The following is a 12,394-nucleotide window of genomic DNA, read 5'->3' on the forward strand; positions in this document are numbered from 1 at the left end:
AAATACGTGTTAATTTTCTTCCTCATGTATTTACTGACATAGAATATAATCACATAGGATTTCAAAGTAAAATATCTTAGTTTACTAAAAGACAATAAAATAGACACAAAATTAAAGGCTTAAATTGTCACACAGTCCTAGCATTATATCTTAGTCTTTTTTAAATCTTCAGCAGGATAGACACTTAGAAGAACAAAGAGACACTCATTCATTCATTTATTTGTTCACTCAGTAAATATTTATGGAGAATCTATTACATGGCAGGCATTGTGTAGAGTTCTGGGAATAAAGCAGTGAGCAATACAGAGAAGCTCACCATTCATAGATAACATAAATAGATTAAACATATGACCTAAAATTATGTGCTTACCAAACAAATTTATTATACTTCATAATCCAAAATCTTATTAATGGTTTTAAATTTTAAACATAATTTCCAAGTGGTCCATAGAATATACTCAAGTATGTTCTATAAAAATAACTCAAGTTCTGTTTCATTGTCTTTAGAATCACTGCCTTATCACTATTTACTTTAAAGCCACCATTTAAATGCAGGAAAATTTAACACCAAAGGTGTTAGAGACAAAAGTCAGTCTTAAGTGAGCCAAAACAAATTCAAATCTTAAGGAATTTACTTTTTTTTTTAAGATTTTATTTATTTATTTTAGAGAGAGAGTGAGAGAGATAGAGCACAAGGCAGGGGAGGAGAGAAGAGCAGAGAGAGAGAGAGGGATAAGCAGACTCCACACTGAACGGGAGCCCCAATATGGGGCTCGATCCCAGGACCCCAGGATCATGACCTGAGCCAACATCAGATACTTAACCAACTGAGCAACCCAGGTGCCCATTGATGAATTTACTCTTAAAGGTGTATACTTTTATATAGGTGTGAATATAAGACTAACTATAACTGAGAATTTTCCAAATTATTAAGGCATATGTAATAAAATAAATGCGTTATTTAAAATAAACACACACAAGTATATGTACACATATAAGTATATATGTGTTTGTTTTAAAATGGCACATTAATTTTGTCATTTACTTTATTTAAAATTGCCAGCACATGCTGATAATATAAGGCCAACCAATGTTCAGTTGGTTTAAATTGTGTTCACAAATTCTCTATAAAATATGTAACACCTTTGTTGCCTGCACCAAAGGAAGGAAGATACCTCCTACCATATCAATCTTGGCCTTCCAAAGGACCACACCCCTCTTTACTATTTTAAGCCATCTCTTCTTATTATTGGGATGGATGTAGGATTGAGGGTAAATATCTTAGTATGTCAGGTACAATGAATCCCACACAGCATTAGAGTTAAACTCCCCTACTGACTCTAATCCATTCCCATTAAATTTGCAGCTCGTGGGATAAACTCCTTAAGCTTATCTATCAGAAAATTATAATTTGATTAGTTCCAGTTGTATACGGGTAAGGGAGTGATAGTCAGTCACATTTCTTATCTTCTGTTTATGTTCAGTACAAAAGAAGAAAGTCTCAATACTTGCGACACAATCACTTTTAGTTTTCAAATAATTGAATATGACACCACAGGAAAGGTATTCTTTCTTACTCCAAGAGTGGGATGTGGGTGAGCAAGAGAGGAACTAATCCAAATATTCAAAGAACCACGTCTGACAAACTATGGCTTTACTTAGAGGCTGCAGCCACAGTAGATATAAATTACATAGCCCTAAAGCACTGCCAATAAGAATAAAAGTTTTCCAAAACTGGATTAAGGTTTGATCAGTGGGAAAAGATAGAATTGAAGAGAGTAATGGAAGTATGCATAGGGTGGGAGAGCACCTGGCTAGAAGTTTGAAATAAGAAATTTGAAATGTGTAAATATTCCCCATACATACATGATTTATAAAGATTTATATAAGATTCATAAAGACTTATGTAAATATAAATTGTAGATTTTTACTATATTCTTTAAATGGGCTAAGAAAGATATGGGTGTTATTTCAAAAAAAAAAAAAAAAAAACTGCCCTATGATCCTAAGTGATCATGCAGGGGACTTTGGACATTTTCAGAAAGAACAAAAAGAAGAAATTATAAAGATGTCATTCTTCTCATCCTATGTGGCTGCAAATGCTCAGCAAAATTTTGTTCAATTTAGCTTCAGTGGAAAATTTTTCACACTAAGATCACCTATTTAAAATATTTTCAAACTAAAAAGCTACTAGAATTAACATGCATCAGCACTCTTCCCCACCCCCCACCCCTTTCCTTTTTTATTTTTTTTGTAGGAGAATTTCTTTTTTTTTTTTTATAAGATTTTATTTATTTGACAGAGAGAGATCACAAGTGGGCAGAGAGGCAGGCAGAGAGAGAGAGAGAGAGAGAGAGAGAGGAGGAAGCAGGCTCCCTACAGAGCAGAGAGCCCGATGCGGGACTCGATCCCAGGACCCTGAGATCACGACCTGAGCCGAAGGCAGAGGCTTAAACACTGAGCCACCCAGGTGCCCCCCCCCACCCCTTTCTTTAAAGAGAATAGGAGCCTGTACAGTTTTTGTCTAGGATAGGACCAAAACACTTTGATAGGATTATAATGGGAAGAAAAATATATTCTCTATTTTCAGGTTCTTGGCTTCTACCTATTCCAATAAAAAGAAGATTTTGAGCATGTATAATTTGTTAAAATTAGAAAGAATTACCCACTTTGTTAAGGTTAACCTTTACTAGACAAAACTTACAGCTTTATGATGGGTATTCTGTTTAAAAGAGTGAGGGAGGGGCACCTGGGTGGCCTGCTTTCCTCTCTTTCTTCCTTTCTTCCAACTCTGCAAACACTGGCCAGTGCTCCTGCATCTTCTCCTTTAGCTGAAGTAGATATCATTAATGTTGCTGAGTTACTTGTAGATTTGATAAGACCAAGTGGATTAAATCCTCAGGCCAAGAATTCACAAGACTATCAGGCCTTATCAGTTCATGACAATCCGGCTATAAAAATTTGCAATGAGATCTTAACATGTCCATGTTCACCAGAAATTCGGGTCTATACAAAAGCCTTGGGTTCTTTAGAACTCAGTAGCAACCTTGCTCAAGATCTTTTGGTTTTGTTGAATGAAATTCTGGAGCAAGTAAAAGATAGGACATGTCTGAGAGCTCTGGAGAAAATCAAGATTCAGTTAGAAAAAGGAAAAAAAGAATATGATGGCCAATGCTAGCAGCACAGGATGCCAACATGACTATGACTGCTTTTCAATTGAAGATGAAAAAAGTAAAGAAGCATATAAAACTCCTCTCAGGGATGTAAAAGCAACCTGAGCATCAAAATCCACTCAACAAAAGACTAACAGAGGACGGAGAAAAGAGACAGCTTCAGCTAGGATGAACAGGAGGCATCAGACTGTGGAGGTTGACTCTGAAAGTGATCCCGAAATTCCAGAGCCAGAATCAGAAATGAAGATGAGATTGCCAAGACGAGCCAAAACAGCAGTACTAGAAAAAAGTAAACTTAACCTTGCACAGTTTCTCAATGAAGATATAAGTTAGAAGAGATGATGGAGGTGAAGTCCTTTTAACAATGTCCTTTAAAATTATGTTCTCTCCCTTCAGTCTGACTAAACTTTAGACAGTTTTGTTCCTGATTATAGGCCCTGATCTCCATTTTCTTAGGGCTTTTATTTAAGAAATCTTGCAAATAAGATGAGGAAGGACACTATATCATACTCAAAGGAACTGTCCAACAAGAAGATCTAACAATTTTAAATATCTATGTCCCTAATGTAGGAGCAGCCAACTATATAAACCAATTAATAACAAAATCAAAGAAACACATCAACAATAATACAATAATAGTAGGGGACTTTAACACTCCCCTCACTGAAATGGACAGATCATCCAAGCAAAAGATCAACAAGGAAATCAAGGCCTTAAATGACACACTGGACCAGACGGACATCACAGATATATTCAGAACATTTCATCCCAAAGCAACAGAATACACATTCTTCTCTAGTGCACATGGAACATTCTCCAGAAGAGATCACATTCTCGGTCCTAAATCAGTTCTCAACCGGTATCAAAAGACTGGGATCATTCCCTGCATATTATCAGACCACAATGCTCTGAAGCTAGAACTCAATCACAAGAGGAAATTTGGAAAGAACCCAAATACATGGAGACTAAACAGCATCCTTCTAAAGAATGAATGGGTTAACCAGAAAATTAACGAAAAATTGAAAAAATTGATGGAAACAAATGATAATGAAAACACAACGGTTCAGAATCTGTGGGACACAACAAAGGCAGTCCTGAGAGGAAAATATATCGCGGTACAAGCCTTTCTCAAGAAACAAGAAAGGTTTCAGGTACACAACCTGACCCTACACCTAAAGGAGCTGGAGAAAGAACAAGAAAGAAAGCCTAAACGCAGCAGGAGAAGAGAAATCACAAAGATCAGAGCAGAAATCAATGAAATAGGAACCAAAAAAACAATAGAACAAATCAACGAAACTAGGAGCTGGTTCTTTGAAAGAATTAATAAGATCGATAAACCCCTGGCCAGACTTATCAAAAAGAAAAGAGAAAGGACCCAAATAAATAGAATCATGAATGAAAGAGGAGAGATCACACCTAACACCAAAGAAATAAAAACAATTATAAGAACATACTATGAGCAACTCTACGCCAACAAATTTGACAATCTGGAAGAAATGGATGCATTCCTAGAGACATATAAACTACCACAACTGAACCAGGAAGAAATAGAAAGCCTGAACAGACCCATAACCAGTAAGGAGATTGAAACAGTCATCCAAAATCTCCAAACAAACAAAAGCCCAGGGCCAGACGGCTTCCCGGGGGAATTCTACCAAACATTTAAAGAAGAACTAATTCCTATTCTCCTGAAACTGTTCCAAAAAATAGAAATGGAAGGAAAACTTCCAAACTCATTTTATGAGGCCAGAATCACCTTGATCCCAAAACCAGACAAGGATCCCATCAAAAAAGAGAAGTACAGACCAATATCCTGGATGAACACAGATGCAAAAATTCTCACCAAAATACTAGCCAATAGGATTCAACGGTACATTAAAAGGATTATTCACCACGACCAAGTGGGATTTATTCCAGGGCTGCAAGGTTGGTTCAACATCCGCAAATCAATCAATGTGATACAACACATTAATAAAAGAAAGAACAAGAACCATATGATACTCTCCATAGATGCTGAAAAAGCATTTGACAAAGTACAGCATCCCTTCCTGATCAAAACTCTTCAAAGTGTAGGGATAGAGGACACATACCTCAATATTATCAAAGCCATCTATGAAAAACCCACCGCAAATATCATTCTCAATGGAGAAAAACTGAAAGCTTTTCCGCTAAGGTCAGGAACACGGCAGGGATGTCCGTTATCACCACTGCTATTCAACATAGTACTAGAAGTCCTAGCCTCAGCAATCAGACAACAAAGGGAAATTAAAGGCATCCAAATCGGCAAAGAAGAAGTCAAACTATCACTCTTCGCAGATGATATGATACTATATGTGGAAAACCCAAAAGACTCCACTCCAAAACGGCTAGAACTTGTACAGGAATTCAGTAAAGTGTCAGGATATAAAATCAATGCACAGAAATCAGTTGCATTTCTCTACATCAACAACAAGACAGAAGAAAGAGAAATTAAGGAGTCAATCCCATTTACAATTTCACCCAAAACTATAAGATACCTAGGAATAAACCTAACCAAAGAGACTAAGAATCTATACACAGAAAACTATAAAGTACTCATGAAAGAAATTGAGGAAGACACAAAGAAATGGAAAAATGTTCCATGCTCCTGGATTGGAAGAATAAATATTGTGAAAATGTCTATGCTACCTAAAGCAATCTACACATTTAATGCAATTCCTATCAAAGTACCATCCATTTTTTTCAAAGAAATGGAACAAATAATCCTAAAATTTATATGGAACCAGAAAAGACCTCGAAGAGCCAAAGCAATATTGAAAAAGAAAGCCAAAGTTGGTGGCATCACAATTCCGGACTTCAAGCTCTATTACAAAGCTGTCATCATCAAGACAGCATGGTACTGGCACAAAAACAGACACATTGATCAATGGAACAGAATAGAGAGCCCAGAAATAGACCCTCAACTCTATGGTCAACTCATCTTCGACAAAGCAGGAAAGAATGTCCAATGGAAAAAAGACAGCCTCTTCAACAAATGGTGTTGGGAAAATTGGACAGCCACATGCAGAAAAATGAAATTGGACCATTTCCTTACACCACACACGAAAATAGACTCAAAATGGATGAAGGATCTCAATGTGAGAAAGGAATCCATCCAAATCCTTGAGGAGAACACAGGCAGCAACCTCTTCGACCTCAGCCACAGCAACATCTTCCTAGGAACATCACCAAAGGCAAGGGAAGCAAGGGCAAAAATGAACTATTGGGATTTTATCAAGATCAAAAGCTTTTGCACAGCAAAGGAAACAGTCAACAAAACCAAAAGACAACTGACAGAATGGGAGAAGATATTTGCAAACGACATCAGGTAAAGGGCTAGTGTCCAAAATCTATAAAGAACTTAGCAAAGTCAAAACCCAAAGAACAAATAATCCAATCAAGAAATGGGCAGAGGACATGAACAGACATTTCTGCAAAGAAGACATCCAGATGGCCAACAGACACATGAAAAAGTGCTCCACATCACTCGGCATCAGGGAAATACAAATCAAAACCACAATGAGATATCACCTCACACCAGTCAGAATGGCTAAAATTAACAATTCAGGAAATGACAGATGCTGGCGAGGATGCGGAGAAAGGGGAACCCTCCTACACTGTTGGTGGGAATGCAAGCTGGTGCAACCACTCTGGAAAACAGCATGGAGGTTCCTCAAAATGTTGGAAATAGAACTACCCTATGACCCAGCAATTGCACTGCTGGGTATTTACCCTAAAGATACAAACGTAGTGATCCGAAGGGGCACGTGCCCCCGAATGTTTATAGCAGCAATGTCTACAATAGCCAAACTATGGAAAGAACCTAGATGTCCATCAACAGACGAATGGATAGAGAAGATGTGGTATATATACACAATGGAATACTATGCAGCCATCAAAAGAAATGAAATCTTGCCATTTGCCACGACGTGGATGGAACTAGAGGGTATCATGCTTAGCGAAATAAGTCAATCGGAGAAAGACAACTATCATATGATCTCCCTGATATGAGGGAGAGGAGATGCAACATGGTGGGTTAAGGGGGTAGGAGAAGAGTAAATGAAACAAGATGGGATTGGGAGGGAGACAAACCATAAGTGACTCTTAATCTCACAAAACAAACTGAGGGTTGATGGGGGAGGGGGGTTGGGAGAAGGGGGGTGGGATTATGGACATTGAGGAGGGTATGTGCTATGGTAAGTGCTGTGAAGTGTGTAAACCTGGCGATTCACAGACCTGTACCCCTGGGGATAAAAATATATGTTTATAAAAAATAAAATTAATAAAAAAAGAAATCTTGTAAATATAAATTCTTTTAATGCTTCTTTGAGATGTAAATCTTCTCCTAGCCTCTTGCTAATTTTACCACACAATTATGTCTTTCTCAAAGATTTGGGAACAAACCCCTTAATGTAATCATCAAGAAAATAGGGCCCCTATCTCCCTGTTTAATGGAGAGTGGGAGCCTATCAAAGTCCAACTGCTTAAGTATCTTGTCCACAAAATAGTAAAACAGATGACCTAATCATATTGACCAACTTCCCTCTAATGTCCTTCTGTACTTTTCCACTAGCTCATCCCAGTAATTAAAAATTCTCCTGCCTTTGGTTTCAGCAGAATTAGATTCAGTATTTCTTCCCTATTGCAATGGTCTTTAAAGTCTTCCTTACTTATTTAATTCTACAATCTTTCCTTGATGACTCCTTTTTGGGAATTATGAGAGATGTGGCCCAATTTGACCTCTGCCTAAAGGCTAAGAATTGCCAATGTATTTTTGTAAAACCAAAACTTCTTATGATAATTTTATAAAGAAACAGTTTAAAAACTGCCCTTAGTGTGAGAATTAGTTCAACCTTCTTATTCATCCAGCATTTTCTACACCCACTTACAATCAAGGTAATAGCATAGATTAAGAGACAGGTTTTAATCTTAATTGGCTCATAAGAACATAGTGACAAAAATAATTTGATGTAGATTTCTTCAAGTATAATGCATGGTATGTTATTGAAAATAAAGGAGATATTTGCAAATATGTATTTAGTTTTGCCATTTTGTGGACAAGAAACAAGCAGTTGGACTTTCATGGGCCCAGCATGCTTCCACTGCACTACTCTGCTTGGACTTTGATTATCCCTGCCCACTGTCCCAACTCCATACCAAAAGTCTTAATTAATTCTGGCTGTTCTAACAGAAATGCCATAGACTGGGTGGCTTATAAACAACCGAAATTTATTTCTCACAGTTCTGGAGGCTGGGAAATCCAAGATCAAGTCACTGGGACATTCAGTATCTAGTGAGAGCTGACTTCCTAATTCATAGATTATCTCATTCCTTTTGTGTCTTCATATGGTAGAAAGATAAGGGGAATCTCCAGGATCTCTTCTAAAAAGGCACTAATCCTGGGGTGTCTGGGTGGCACAGTTGGTTAAGTGTATGACACTTGGTTTCGGCTCAGGTCATGATTTCAGGCTTATGAGTTCTAGCCCTAGGACAGGCTCTGCACTCAGTACAGAGTCAGCTTGAGACTCTCTTTCCCTCTCCCTCTGCCCACCCCCCTCATGTGTGCGCTCTCTCTCTCTCTCTCTCTAAAACTAAAAAAAAAAAAAAAAAAAAAAAAAGACACTAATCCCATTAACAAGGGTACCACCTTCATGACTTTATCAAAGTCTCTACCTCCGAATACCATCACATTGGGGATTAGACTTCAACATATGAATGGGGAGGAGCACAAACAACCAGTCAACAGCACCAGGCAATCTAACTACATTATATCTGTAGCTAGATTCACACACAAAAATTAAATTTGGTCACAGTTATTGAATCAACACTGCTATATTTGACATACTATCATTGTTCAGTGTTTTACAGCAAGAGTCCATTACCAGTCCTGTACCCTTCAGAGTCTCTTTAGAAGTGTTTTTTCCTAGTTATCCAGTTTCCATCATGAAATTTTAATACCACAGGGATACTGTATATCCAGTTTACTTTATACTATAAACAATATACCGTAGATATTTTGTATATCTGTTTATGTACCGTGGTGCTTTGGAAGGCCGTAAACCATCATAATATTTATGATACGATGGCTCCAGTGAACTAATTCTTATTCCCTTAAAGATGATAGGACTTCCTTTAAGAATGCATGGTTTAAATAATTTCTTTGGTAAGGTAAAAATCACATTATATAATATAGCTTATATAAAAATAAAATCTATCTTTGTCAATTATTTGACACATGTATTATATAAACATCATTACTTTCACCAATTTAAAATGCCATCTTGTTTACCAGGGTCAGATAGGAGATGAGTGGGCAGTTTGTGGGGGAGATGACGGAGTTTCAGATTACCCTTAGGTATGACATAATTTAGTATATTTATGCCTAAAAATATTACCTAAATGAATCTACATATAATGGACAATGACCATAATAAAAGTAGTTAAAGGACTGAATAAATATTGAAAGGAATAATTCATTCCCTAAAAAACAGCTTCGTGCATTCATTATTATCCTCATTCACATCTGTTTATTATATATGTCTTTTTATACACTGTAGAAGAAAAACAGATAATTTTCTTTTCACCCTGGAAAGTCCCACAGCATGTCAATAATTTTCTTCTGAGTTCTTAATGAGAAGCTTTAAATTTCAATAAAAAATGTTCTTCCATTTGGGAACTCAGGAAGAGTTTGCAGCAATTCATTCCCAGACAATATTTTATGGCATCGTTATACCAAAATTTTTGCCAAGTAATTTTACTCAAATAATTCAATAAGAAAATACCTCTGTAAACAGTTTTCTTGATCTTTATAGCATCAATTAACTAATGGTAGTCTTTTCAAAAATCTTCCTGCAATAATATGTTGTTGAATCCAATTGTTTTTAATAATTTTGTTTTATCAATGCTTCAGTCAGAATGAATTAAACTAATGAGATTATTAATGTCATTGTAAATTATCTTATGATATACATTGATCTTTTTAACACATAATTTAACTCTTTTTTTTTTTTGTAGTACTTTCCTACAAAGACTGGTCTACATATGCAGTGTGTAATAGAATATTTACAGACTAATTTTCAACACCTTCACAGATACAGTTCCTCAAACAGTAAGATAATACAGTTGAAGGCAATTTTTTGTTGTTGTTTTGGTTTTGTATTCATTGGTATATGTAAAGTATGCTACAGTAACATAAGAGAAAAAATGATTTAATATTAGCTAGGTACTTTAAAAAGTATATTCTACATGTCAGCTATATATATTATATATATTTAAATATAGAATACATATAGCAAAATAATCAAACCTTAAACCATTGACAATATATTTGATTATGAAACATAAATACATTGAAGCTTGAGTTGGAGGCTATTGAACATACAATAAAGACACAGACTCTGGAATCAAATTGCTAAGTTTGAACCCGAACTCTGACATGTATTGTCTGGATGACTTTCATCTCATAATAATTAGTGACTATTTATTCTCTTTATTTCACTTCTTTCCCCTTGAAAGAGGGATATTAATAGTATTTGGAAAGAAAAAAAAAAATCAGACACAAAACAGTTGATATCGTGGCAGGCCAAATGAATCTCTGGAGAAAATCAAAATAGATAACTTTAGTGATAGGGATTGATAACTTCTCTCACCAGAAATTTCTGGTGAGAGAATGTTCAATATTATGATATGAGTTGAATGGATGGGAGCATTTGTCAGAAATTAACAGTTTGTCCCTAATATCTCTTAATTTCATTATATGTAAGTGATACCTCAATGTTGTTAAAAAGATGATGATGATAAAAATATTTAATATGGTCAAGATGGCGGAGAAGTAGCAGGCTGAGACTACTTCAGGTAGCAGGAGATCAGCTAGATAGCTTATCTAAAGATTGCAAACAGCTACAAATCCAACGGGAGATAAAAGAGAAGAAGAACAGCGACTCTAGAAACAGAAAATCAACCACTTTCTGAAAGGTAGGACTGGCGGAGAAGTGAATCCAAAGCGACAGGAAGATAGACCGTGGGGGGAGGGGCCGGCTCCCAGCAAGCGGCGGAGCAGCGGAGCACAAAATCAGGACTTTTAAAAGTCTGTTCTGCTGAGGGACATCGTTCCAGAGGCTAAACCAGGGTGAAGCCCAGGCGGGGTCAGCGTGGCCTCAGGTCCCGCAGGGTCACAGAAGGATCGGGGGTGTCTGAGTGTCGCAGAGCCTACAGGTATTAGAACGGGAAAGCCGGCTACAGAGACAGAGCCGAGGAGTGAGCTCTAAGCTCGGGGTTACCTTGAACCGGTCACAGGCTTGGTCAGCTCGGAGTGCGGCCGGAGGCCAGGGTGACGGGAGTAATTGGGTGCTGTTCTCTGAGGGTGCACTGAGGAGTGGGGCCCCTGGCTCTTGGCTCCTCCAGGCCGGAGACCGGGAGGCCGCCATCTTGATTCCTGCCCTCCGGAACTCTACGGAAAGCGCTCAGGGAACAAAAGCCCCGAAAACAAACCCAAGCGGATTACTCAGACCGTCCCCAGGTAAGGGCGGTGCAACTCTGTCTGGGGCAAAGACACTTGAGAATCACTACAACAGGCCCCTCCCCCAGAAGATCAACAAGAAACCCAGCCAGGACCAAGTACACCTACCAAGGAGTGCAGTTTCAATACCAAGGAGAGCAGCGGAATTCCAGAGAAGGAGAAAGCAAAGTCCGGAACTCATGGCTTTCTCCCCATGATTGTTTAGCCTTGCATTTAATTTAATTTTTTTCTTTTTCAATTTTTTTTTCTTCTTTTGCTAAATTTTTTTTAACTTTTACCCTTTTCTTTTTTAACCTTTTTTAACTAGTTTGTCTAATATATATATATATTTTTTCCCTTTTTATATTTTTTCTTTATTGGTTTTTTTTTAATTGTTCCTTTTTTTTTTTTTTTTTTTTTTTCTTTCTGAACCTCTTTTTATCCTCTTTCTCCCCCCTCACGATTTGGGATCTCTTCTGATTTGGCAAAAGCATATTTTGCTGGGGGTGTTGCTACCCTTTTAGTATTTTACTTGCTCCTTCTATACTCTTATCTGGACAAAATGACAAGGCGGAAAAATTCACCACAAAAAAAAGAACAAGAGGCAGTACCAAAGGCTAGGGACCTAATCAATACAGACATTGGTAATATGTCAGATCTAGAGTTCAGAATGACGGTTCTCAAGGTTCTAGCCAGGCTCGAAAAA

The 12,394-nt window shown here is 37.2% G+C and overlaps 1 pseudogene; it reads left to right on the forward strand.

The window, feature by feature from the left end:
- The first annotated feature begins 2,782 nt into the window (after positions 1 to 2,782).
- On the forward strand, positions 2,783 to 3,539 carry LOC111152693 (annotated as a pseudogene).
- Positions 3,540 to 12,394: the final 8,855 nt, after the last annotated feature.

Source organism: Enhydra lutris, unplaced genomic scaffold (assembly GCF_002288905.1).
Source record: "Enhydra lutris kenyoni isolate GAN:26980312 unplaced genomic scaffold, ASM228890v2 scaffoldscaffold3, whole genome shotgun sequence".
Lineage (NCBI taxonomy): Eukaryota > Metazoa > Chordata > Mammalia > Carnivora > Mustelidae > Enhydra > Enhydra lutris.